Source organism: Salmo salar, chromosome 18 (assembly GCF_965601325.2).
Source record: "Salmo salar chromosome 18, fSalSal1, whole genome shotgun sequence".
Lineage (NCBI taxonomy): Eukaryota > Metazoa > Chordata > Actinopteri > Salmoniformes > Salmonidae > Salmo > Salmo salar.
The window spans coordinates 21,331,688-21,338,998 of record NC_138308.1 but is presented as its reverse complement, the minus strand read 5'-3'; positions in this window follow the sequence as shown (position 1 = coordinate 21,338,998).

The window sequence follows — 7,311 nt, the reverse complement described above, 5'->3', positions numbered from 1 at the left end:
TTACCAACAAATAAAACGTAAAAGCCTCAACGTGTTGTGTATCTCCCCTGACGAATACAGTCAAAAAGTGAATGCATGCAGTAAGTAGTAGGTTATTCTAAATCAGGTGGTTTGCTCTGTGGCTCAGTGGAAGCAATGCAACACAAATGTTCACATATGCATGCCTCAATAATACACATTACAGGATTGTCCCTTCTTCAGTTCACAGTGATCAGACATCCTTTTAGGAACAGGAGTATTGTGTATGTGTCACACTGAAATAATCCCATTTCCACAATCTTGGGTTTGTCAGAATATGACTTAACCTAAAAAGCACTTTGAAGGGCAACGCATTTCATACAATTGCATCACTTACTGAGAGAGCTCTTGAGTCTAGACATCATAGCTATACTTGATCTGTTTCTTGAATAATCGGACTATTCTAGAAACACCATTGAAGTCTTAACTCTCAGGGGTATATTTCACAACTCTCAGAACTTTAGATTGAAAAATGATGTATCAAATGGACCAAATTATACACTGCTCAAAAAAATAAAGGGAACACTTAAACAACACATCCTAGATCTGAATGAAAGAAATAATCTTATTAAATACTTTTTTCTTTACATAGTTGAATGTGCTGACAACAAATTCACACAAAAATAATCAATGGAAATCCAATTTATCAACCCATGGAGGTCTGGATTTGGAGTCACACTCAAAATTAAAGTGGAAAACCACACTACAGGCCGATCCAACTTTGATGTAATGTCCTTAAAACAAGTCAAAATGAGGCTCAGTAGTGTGTGTGTGGCCTCCACGTGCCTGTATGACCTCCCTACAATGCCTGGGCATGCTCCTGATGAGGTGGCGGATGGTCTCCTGAGGGATCTCCTCCCAGACCTGGACTAAAGCATCCGCCAACTCCTGGACAGTCTGTGGTGCAACGTGGCGTTGGTGGATGGAGCGAGACATGATGTCCCAGATGTGCTCAATAGGATTCAGGTCTGGGGAACAGGCGGGCCAGTCCATAGCATCAATGCCTTCCTCTTGCAGGAACTGCTGACACACTCCAGCCACATGAGGTCTAGCATTGTCTTGCATTAGGAGGAACCCAGGGCCAACCGCACCAGCATATGGTCTCACAAGGGGTCTGAGGATCTCATCTCGGTACCTAATGGCAGTCAGGCTACCTCTGGCGAGCACATGGAGGGCTGTGCGGCCCCCCAAAGAAATGGCACCCCACACCATGACTGACCCACCGCCAAACCGGTCATGCTGGAGGAAGTTGCAGGCAGCAGAACGTTCTCCACGGCGTCTCCAGACTCTGTCATGTCTGTCACGTGCTCAGTGTGAACCTGCTTTCATCTGTGAAGAGCACAGGGCGCCAGTTGCGAATTTGCCAATCTTGGTGTTCTCTGGCAAATGCCAAACGTCCTGCACGGTGTTGGGCTGTAAGCACAACCCCCACCTGTGGACGTCGAGCCCTCATACCACCCTCATGGAGTCTGTTTCTGACCGTTTGAGCAGACACATGCACATTTGTGGCCTGCTGGAGGTCATTTTGCAGGGCTCTGGCAGTGCTCCTCCTTGCACAAAGGCGGAGGTAGCGGTCCTGCTGCTGGGTTGTTGCCCTCCTACGGCCTCCTTCACGTCTCCTGATGTACTGGCCTGTCTCCTGGTAGTGTCTCCATGCTCTGGACACTACGCTGACAGACACAGCAAACCTTCTTGCCACAGCTCGCATTGATGTGCCATCCTGGATGAGCTGCACTACCTGAGCCACTTGTGTGGGTTGTAGACTCCGTCTCATGCTACCACTAGAGTGAAAGCACCGCCAGCATTCAAAAGTGACCAAAACATCAGCCAGGAAGCATAGGAACTGAGAAGTGGTCTGTGGTTACTACCTGCAGAACCACTCCTTTATTGGGGGTGTCTTGCTTATTGCCTATAATTTCCACCTGTTGTCTATTCAATTTGCACAACAGCATGTGGAATTTATTGTCAATCAGTGTTGCTTCCTAAGTGGACAGTTTGATTTCACAGAAGTGTGATTGACTTGGAGTTACATTGTGTTGTTTAAGTGTTCCCTTTATTTTTTTGAGCAGTATATTTCCTGTGCCATAGAAGGCACACATAGACATCACATTTCAAACAGCAACATAGTGATATGCCCCTCAACCACTAGTGGGATTGTGCAGATATCGTGCTGATTAGCCTACAGACATAGACAAAATTATTCCAGTTCTAGTCAAGGGTTGAATGAATTAAGAACATTTAAAAAATAGAAATGACAGTTCATTACCTCTTCAGATTGATGTAAACATTTTATTCCTTGCTTGAATTAAATGTAATAGTATATTCTGGCATCCTTTTAAAACTATATTTTGATATAATGTGTATCTCTGGCCCCTGTTTTGGTCCCTTGTGAATGTGGTTCACTAGCCCATTCAGGAAATAATACTACTTAACTATATTAACTCTGTTAATGAACTCCCACTCTGGGTTGTGTCCTAACCACTCGCAACATATTTTTGTTCTGAGAAATTAAATTGGCTTTATTGCACAAAAATAGAAATAAGATTGTGTTCTGCCAACTTTTGTGTCAAACACAAAGACATACAAATTACAACAAATCATTGATGTGCTCTGCCAACTTTTAGGAGCAATTAATAATATTGACTTACTATAAGAGCACTCACTCCCACGCAAACACACACAGAAAGTTTAGAGTAGAATTTGGTCTCCAAATGCACCAAACGTAAACATTTCTTGCTGCACCAAGGACCTCTAACCTATCGGTTCAAAAGGTGACACGCACACACACACTTGGGGAGAGGAAGCAGAGTGGAGTCTCCACGGCGAGGCAGATACGGGGACATATGGTTTGATGTAATGAAAAGCAGAACATTCTCACTGCAGAGCTGTGTGACCCTTCAACTCCCAAAGGCTAGCATGGTTTCAACCCTGCCTGCACACTACACTAAACATGTAGTGCTCATACACACACATACTCAGCATCCTCCCACTGAAGCCCTACATTCTCTGTAACTCTATTTTGACTTTTTAAACAGGGCAATCCCTCTTGTGTAGCATTGACCAGATGTCTTGTGTTATTACTAGAGATCTTATTCATAAACAGTAATAAATATATATCAGAAACACAAGCATACCTATTTCTTATGATTGATTACTAAGGGCCTAAATGCAATCCCCCAAAACACATAAAGGAAAATTCCACTCAAAAACAATATATTGTTATTTGTTTCATTAGTCCATTGTTGACATAGTCCCAAAATGTTTTCATGAAGAACTGAGGAAACCCACATTATCTTAGGATAACAACAAGAGAGATAACAGCACAATGCGTTTATGAGATCCTACGTCATCCCTGACATGAACTTGACCTCACTCCTTGGCAGAGGGAACCATATAAAAGGCTGATTTATAGAATAAAATGGGTTTACAGTAACAAGTCTCGCTGCTCTTCCAAAGGCTTCCAATGAACTTCCAAGATGTCCACTCTAACATTATTAACAAGTAGGAGACTAAGGAGATGATTGTGGACTACAGGAAAAAGAGGACCGAGCACATCCCCATTCTCATCGAAGGGGCTGTAGTGGAGCAGGTTGAGAGTTTCAAGTTCCTTGGTGTCCACATCACCAACAAACTAACATGGTCCAAGCACACCAAGACAATCGTGAAGAGGGCACAACAAAACCTATTCCCCCTCAGGAAACTGAAAAGATTTGGCAAGGGTCCTCAGATCCTCAAAAGTTTCTTCAGCTGCACCATCGAGAGCATCCTGACTGGTTGCATCACTGCCTGGTATGGCAACTGCTCGGCCTCTGACCGCAAGGCACTACAGAGGATAGTGCGAATGGTCCAGTACATCACTGGGGCCAAGCTCCCTGCCATCCAGGACCTCTATACCAGGCGGTGTCAGAGGAAGGCCCTAAAAATTGTCAAAGACTCCAGCTACCCTAGTCATAGACTGTCCTCTCTCCTACCGCACAGCAAGCGGTACCGGAGCGCCAAGTCAAGGTCCAAGAGGCTTCTAAACACCTTCTACCCCCAAGCCATAAGACTCCTGAACATCTAGTCAAATGGCTACCCAGACTATTTGAAGCCCCTCCCACTCCCTCTTTACACCACTGTTACTCTCTGTTGTCATCTATGCATAGTCACTTTAATAACTCTTCCTACGTGCTACCTCAACTAGCCGGTGTCCCGCACATTGACTCTGTATCGGTACACCCCTGTATATAGTCTCACTATTGTTATGTTACTGCTGCTCTTTAATTACTTGTTACTTTTATCTCTTATTCTTATCCATATTTTTTTAAACTGCAATGTTGGTTAGGGGCTCATAAGTAAGCATTTCACTGTAAGGTCTACACCTGTTGTATTTGGGGCATGTGACTAATAAAATTTGATTTGATTTGACTCTAGACTCATTGCAAAGTTATGCATTTACATACAGAACCACTGATTTAAAACCCGTGCGTCAATCTAAGTAACATAATTTCAAAAATCCCCATCAAAATCTGTAAATTTAAGCTCGAGATATCAGTTTTTTTGCAATACACTGCATCCACCTATGTCGGCTTTCCGCATCTGTGGTGGAAGGTGGAAGGTAGCCGAGCTCCAGCGGTGTTTGTCAGACCATGAGACATCCCAAAAATCAGTCTTCTCATGAAAACATATGTAGCGTCCAAACGGTTTGGCCTACAAACTATTATGGCCACTCCATGGAAAGGGGAGACTCCCACAAGTGTCACAGGACTTGTTTGAAGGTAACCCATACAAACAAATGGTAGTATGTTTTGTGCCAACAAAAATAAGAGGTTAATTATGTGTCCATAAAAACACATATTTCCTTAGCTTTCTTATATCTCCTAGATATAGGACAGACACTTCAAAACCTTATGCCTTATAATTTATTTTTAGACTGTCTTTTTTGCCATTTATGAATGTGTTATTCAATGCGTTTCTGTGGGCTATAGTAGTAAATGCCAAATTCAATATTTTATAAAATATTTTTTATATATTTTGGAGGGATACCTAAAGGGGTCCTAAAATGTTAAATGAAATAGCTAACGGATCCATATTATGACCATCTTAAAACAATTCCATATGTTAGCTTAGTAAAGCCCACGCCCCCTCCCTCTACCACCCAAACGGCTTAGACTTTTAGATTGGTAACATGTGAATGGCACATATCCACTCCAGAAGATGCAATATGCTGCACGTCTTTTGGGTCAGTTATGTGGTGTGCTTTTTTCTGTTCTCATTGTCAAAATGGGCATAATAACTTCCAATCAGTGTTTTTTACAACTCACAAAATAATTGTGAAAGAGAAAGTTTGGCAGGAATTCAATTAGATTTCAGCTTTAATGAATCAGTGGACCAGAACTCTGGCAGGCAAGACAGACAGTAGTATATCCTAATAAACTGACTGTAATGACAACTAAAATCATGAATTTATACCTTTCTCTCCATTTGGTTCTTATCACCATGTGTTCATTTAGCTTTTTGTTTTCTTTAACTGTTTTTCCCATCAGAGCATCTGAATCAACACAGCATTGGTCAAACAGGAATGTTTTGGCCAGTGTTTTTTATTTTTTTGTATTTTTTTAGCTTACTCCGTCAGTAATTGTTTGATTGTCACAAGAACTCTTGATGAAAATATTTTTTCTATTTCAGTGTTCACATTTTATTTTCATCATATTTTCGTCCATAAAACCTTTGAAAAATCTGTTGTCAGGTATTTCTTTGGCCAATCTTGACGCTTCAACTTGTGGATCTTATTCAGTGGTGGTCTTGTTTCAGCCTTCTTGACCTTGGCCATGTCTCTGAGCACTTGACACCTTGTACTTCTGAACACTCCAGGTAGGTTGCAGTTCTGGAATACGGTGGCACTGGAGGATAATGGGTTCCTGGTAGTTTGACGTTTAATTCTTCTCAAGTCTTTTGCAGTTAATTTCCGCCTTTTCTTCCCCATGCGTTTTTTGCGCCCCAGTTGATTATTCGCAACAAAACGTTTGAATGTCCGGTGGTCACACCTCAATAGTTTAGCTATTTAAAGAGTGTCGCATCCGTCTGAAAGGCATTTTACATTTTTGGCTTTTTAGTGTCAGTTAAATTTATTTTTTGGCCCATTTACCTGAGGTAATGAGGCTGCCTAATAATTATGCACACCTTGATATAAGGTGGTATTCACTTTGGCCACACCCTCCGTCATTACACAAATACATATCACCTGAAAATGATTAAATCCAATAAGCGTTCAAGTTTATATGGTTTGGAGTTTGAAAATGTGAATAGAAACAATGATAAGATCAGAATACTCACTTGCCTAATAATTGTGCACACAGTGTAGTTATTACTGTACTAATCTGTAACACAACATTAACTATCAATGAATCTAATCATGGAATCTCCTTCACATACTCCGCCTAATGTTTCTAGCTGACAAGACTTCTGGTTCGTTGAAGGCCATTAAAGTTTATAGGCATTATTATTATGTCTGTTGCTCAAACTGAGGAAATAATGTCCACGTCATGGTGGCTGTAAACTTAAATGAGGGGATAATGAGAAAAACGACATGTCTTCACAGGAAGCCTCATGGTGAACTCCGGGCTTCCAGCCAGAAAATCATATGTTTGTCAGCGCAGAGAAAGAAATAAGAGGTCGAGAATCATAATAATGTAGACCAGGCAGCCCTATCTCCCCCCAAACTTCCTTTTTCAATGAATCAATCACATTTTCTTTATAAACCCATTTTTACATCAGCAGTTGTCACAAAGTCCTTTTCAGGGGGGAGTCTAGGTGTCTTGGAGGTGGAAACATCCTATTCTCATCAGTCAATATTACAGGTCATGTTGCCTTCTTGATTGATTATTCCTGCCGTCAGAGCAAAATGTTAAAGGTCATAGCCCCTTATCAGCCATTTGCATTCGCTCTACGTCATATCTGTTGATTTTCTTGTGTCTAGTTAATGACTCTTTAAAGATTGAAAGGGCAACTTTTCTCTCTAGGGTCTATGAAATATTTCCAGAGACTTTTACGTCCATGTCTGTCCCCTCCCATACCTCAATTTCAGGAATTATCCTTTGGCCTCTGTGATGGGGAACACCATATTTTATTATCAACAAAAGGACCTTTGACCCTAACCCAACTAATTGATACCAACTGTTGAGAGCCGACAGACACCACAGTCCTCTTGGGAGAAAAATAACATGTGTTGTTTATGAGTTAATTTGATACAGTAAAATATCCCACCGCATAGTTTCAGAGTTTGAGGAAATGGATACCTCATCGAATTTCACC